Below are 5,179 nucleotides of genomic sequence, written 5' to 3' on the forward strand. Positions count from 1 at the left end.
TATTCGTTCATCCACAATCGAAATTGTACCAAATTTAGTACTTTTCGTACACATGGGTTCACAACCAGAACACACCTTCTTGTATAAATCTTAGTTCTCAAACTTAATTATCAATCCAAATTGCAAGCTTATAGCGCTATCCATTTACATTATACCTAGTGGTACCACGTTTAGTATATTTCAGTACTTTTCGTACACTTATAGTACGAATTTCCGAAAACTCTTTGGTACATCTAAGTACGAATTTCCAAATCTAATCTTAAACTCCAGTAGTAATCTTAAATCCAAATTTCAGGATTCCAGCTTTATCGATTCACCCAAATCCAAATTGTACCAAATTTAGTACACATAATTACGACATTCTAAATGTACCTCCATATCTCAATCCTAAACTAAAACAGTAATCTTTTTTTTCTAAATTTTAGGATTCCAGCTCCATCCGTTCACCCAGATTCAAAGTGTACAAAATTTAGTACCATTTAGTATACATAAATACGAATTTCCGAAACTACATCCATATCTCACTCCTACACTCCAATAGTAATCGCAGCTCTAAATTTCATGATTCCAGCTCTATTCTTTCACTCAAATCCAAATTTAGTACCATTTAGTACTTTTCGTACTATTTTCCTAAACTGCCTCTACTTTTCAATCCTACCCTCCAACAATAATCTTAATTCCAAATTTCAGGATTCCAGCTCCATTCGTTCACCTCAAATCCAAATTGTACTAAATTTAGTACCATTTAGTACACATAAGTACCCATTTCCAAAACTATTTCCATATCTCAATCCTACACTCCAAAAGTAATCATAGTTCTAATTTAACGATTCCAGCTCTATTCGTTCACTCAAATCCAAATTTAGTACCATTTAGTACTTTTCGTACACATAAGTACGATTTTCCAAAACTGCCTCCACATTTCAATCCTAAACTCCAACAATAATCTTAATTCCATATTTCAGGATTCCAGCTCCATTCGTTCACCTAAAATCCAAATTGTACTAAATTTAGTACCATTTAGTACACATAAGTATCCATTTCCAAAAGTATCTCCATATCTCAAGACTACATTCCTGCAGTAATCATAAATTCAAATTTCATGATTTCAGCTTTATTCGTTCACCCACAATCAAAATTGTACCAAATTTAGTACCATTTAGTACATTTAGTACACATGAGTTCACAACCAGAAAACAACTCCTTATATAATCGTTAGTTCTCAACCTTAGTTATCATTCCAAATTTCAAGCTTTTAGCTCTATCCGTTCACATGATACCTAATGGTACCAAAATTAGTACATTTCAGTACTTTTCGTACACTTATAGTACGATTTTCCAAAAACCTTTTGGTACATCTATCGTACACATAAATAGGGACCCACGTTCCAAATTTCAGAGTTCTAGCTCTACGCGTTCGCGTAATACAAAGGGTACCATATTTAGTACCTTTTGGTACTTTTCGTACCCTTCCAGTTCGAATTTCGAAAAATCCAGCCTTATCTCACCCCTACACACCAACAGCAACCCACACTAAAAATTTCAAGTTTTTAGCTTCAGCCGTTTCGTCTGGGCGTTGATGAATCAGTCAGTCAATCAGTCAGTCAGTCAGTCAGTCAGTCACTCACCTCACTACTCTTTTATATATATAGATGACGATGACGACGACAATGGATGATGGCGATAACGTTTGGATGACAATACTGATGTTTGCTTTGCTGCTGTTGCCGTTGAATGTTCATTTGATTACTTTTTTATTGTTTTTGTTTCTGTTTTTCTGGTAGGCTGTTAGATGTCATGTTTAACATATCACTAAACAATGCAATAATCATCACAATGAACATTAGGGGAACCTTTTTTTTCGTCATTCACTTATTTGTTTGTGCGTTGCAGCGCTTTTTGGAAAATTAATTTTCGTGTGAATATGAGGGTCATTGTAGTCTGGGGTGTCATCTCGGCATTGTCTCAGCAAAGACCGCAAAATAAAGCAATAACAATAAATGATTGCACAAAATGTGAATGAGGTGGCGTCTTTGAGAATTAGTAGGTAATTTTTCAATGTACTAAATCCCACTCAAGAAAGCGAATTTAAAAATTTTAAAGATTTTAAAATTGTTTCCATTTATAGAAATATTCTCAAAACAAAATATTTCTATTAACTATGGAATTTTTATCAAATATATAACAAATTGTAATGTTGTTGTAAACACGTCTTTGTATATAGCATCGGTGGTTCAGTGGTAGAATGCTCGCCTGCCACGCGGGCGGCCCGGGTTCGATTCCCGGCCGATGCAGAATGGGTTTTTTATTGAGAAAAAAAAAATAATAGGTAAATGTTATTAAAATAAGCAGTTAATAAAACCCCTGGATTTCAAGCTTCTGTTCCATTACGTATACGTCAAATAAATCTTCATAAATGAGATTGACTAATTCGGCGAAAAGGTCTAATGTGGTGTGTATGGCGGTTAAACATAGAAATGGTGAAATTTACAAAAAATGAGCAGCAATCAAAAAAATGTGTATCATGAAGCTTTATTAAAAGGCCAGTTTTAATATAATAGATTTATTTTTCTTATAAAATAAAAAAAAAACTTTCGCCCGAGCAGGGACTTGAACCCTGGACCCTTGGATTAAAAGTCCAATGCTCTACCGACTGAGCTACCCGGGCACATGCTGGGAGCTTATCCCATTCTAATTTTAAATGTGGACAAAATTAAAGCCGGTCACGAAAATGTTTAAATCCGTTCTTTATTTAGAAGAATACATTGGATTTAATACTGATTTTAGTTGACAATAGTTGATGATACAAAGCGAAACTGACTGTGATTTGACTTTTGAGGTTCATGGGGGTCTCAACACTTATCCATAAACAATTGTCAGCTTAGGTCCCTGTTTAGGTATAGCCCCCAAATAATGGTATCTCACGATTTTCGGTATTTTTAGGGTTTTAGCTTCATTTTTTGTCTGAACTGCCAGTAATTTCACATTTAATGTTCCATGCAGTCACAAAATGTTTCCACCAAATATGTTCAACATAGGGCAATGATTACGTATAGCTCTCATATAACTGTACCTACCAATTTTCGGTATTTTTAGGATTTTAGCTACAATTTTTATCCGAACTAACTGCAATTTACATTTGACGTTATTATCAACATATCTAGGTCCATGTTTTAGAATAGCCCCCATATAACGGTACCTCCCATTTTCTGTATTTTGAGAATTTTTGCCACAATTTTTAACCGAACTATCTGCAATTTGACATTTGAGGTTGTCAGTGGTCATGAAACATTTCCACGAAACATCGTCAACATAGGTCCATGTTTTGGTATAGCCCCCATATAACGGTACCTCCCGATTTTCGGTATTTTGAGAATTTTAGCTACAATTTTTAACCGAACTAGCTGTAATTTGCTATTTGAGGTTCTCAGTGGTCATGAAACATCTCCACCAAACATCGTCAACATAGGTCCATGTTTTGGTATAGCCCCCATATAACGGTATCTCCCGATTTTCCGTATTTTAAGAATTTTAGCTGCAATTGTTAACCGAACTAGCTGTAATGATCGGTATTTTGAGAATTTTAGCTACAATTTTGTCTATTCACAAAATAAGCGTCAATATAGGTCTATGTTTTGGTATATCATCCCATATAACTGTACCTCCCGATTTTCGGGAATTTTCAGTGGTCACGAAATTTCTTCACTAAAATTCGTCAACATGGGTCCATTTTTGAGGGTCTACATTGTTTTGATGAAACTAACCTCAATTTGACTCCTGAAGTTCCCTGCAGCTATAAAACTTTTCCGTCAAAAAATGTAAAGATAGTTTGACTCTTTCATATAGCCCCGTAAATGGCACCTTTCACCTAGCTGAACACATTTTTTTAGATTAGATTAGATAACACTGTGCAACAAAATGGAGGTGAAAGTTTGGGGCACGGAAAATTCCTCTTGGGGAAGAAAGGCCTTGGTGAGTATATTATGAACCCCGAAGGACAGATCCGCCGTGAGTCGAACTTCCGCGCTATGGCTTGATGAAATTTTTGTTAGAGACCCTGTGGGCCATCAGGAATTAGCGTTATATCTTTGTTCACTGTTGCTTAAGTGCTCTACAGAAACAACAAACAAAGATATAATGCTAATTCATGATGGCTTACAGGGTCTCTTGCAAAAACTTCATCACGCCATAACGAGGAAGTTCGACTCACGGCAAATCTGTCCTTCAGGGTTTTTAATATACACAAAACAAGTGCTTTCATCTCCAAAATCAATTATATCTGCCCCAACATTTGTGTTCACAGTGTAATTTAAGCAATAGTGGGAGGCAGTAGGTGTCTATCCGTTGTCGAAAAGTTATTCCACCTAAAATTGTGAAAGGACCCTAATTATTCCATTTTAATTAAGACTATTTAATGGTGGAGGGTATAAAAAGTTCGGCCCGGCTGAACTTACCGACTTTTTACTTGTTATTTATAGCCCCCATAAAACGGTATCTCGCGATTTTCGCTATTTTTAGGGTTTTAGCTAAATTTTTTGTCTGAACTGCCCGTAATTTGACATTTGATGTGCCATGCAGTTACGGAACTTTTCCACCAAAAATTTTCAGCATAGTTCAATGATTAGGTATAGCCCCCATATAATTGTACCTCCCAATTTTCGGTATTTTTAAGATTTTAGCTACATTTTTTATCCGAACTAACTGTAATTTGGCATTTAACGGTACTTACCGATTTTCGGTATTTTAAGTGTTTTGGCTAATTTTATTACGAAACTACGTGTAATTTGACATTTGAGTTTCCCAGTGGTCACAAAACTTATCCAACAAAAATTGTCAACATAGCTCATCGTTTTGGTATAGCCCCCAAAAAAATGTAGTACCGATTTCAGTTTTTTAGTTTGTATCAACATTTTGGATATTGAGAGGTATGAATTTGGATACTGAGAGGTATGTACTCGTATATGGCAGATAATTCAAAATGCAAATTAAATTGCTATAAATATTCATTACTCTTACATATGTACATACATATATATTCTCTATTAATAGAGATAATATTGTTAACTTCAAGTAAGCATTCATTCAAAAGTTAGGTAACGAGTTCAAAAGAATTTATTTTGTTATTTTAAATTAACATCATTAATTTTAAAACATACTTTTAGGTGTTTCAAAATTTCAC

General features: G+C 34.8%; 2 non-coding genes across 2 annotated transcripts; one reads left to right on the top strand and one right to left on the bottom strand.

The window, feature by feature from the left end:
- The first annotated feature begins 2,223 nt into the window (after nt 1-2,223).
- Nucleotides 2,224-2,294, top strand: TRNAG-GCC (transfer RNA glycine (anticodon GCC)). Its single transcript has one exon. It is a non-coding gene; the product is annotated as a tRNA-Gly (tRNA).
- A 301-nt stretch (nt 2,295-2,595) lies between these two features.
- TRNAK-UUU (transfer RNA lysine (anticodon UUU)) lies at nt 2,596-2,668 on the bottom strand. Its single transcript has one exon. It is a non-coding gene; the product is annotated as a tRNA-Lys (tRNA).
- Nucleotides 2,669-5,179: the final 2,511 nt, after the last annotated feature.

The sequence above is a fragment of the Musca autumnalis genome, unplaced genomic scaffold, assembly GCF_047663935.1.
Source record: "Musca autumnalis isolate F117 unplaced genomic scaffold, ASM4766393v1 scaffold_2, whole genome shotgun sequence".
Lineage (NCBI taxonomy): Eukaryota > Metazoa > Arthropoda > Insecta > Diptera > Muscidae > Musca > Musca autumnalis.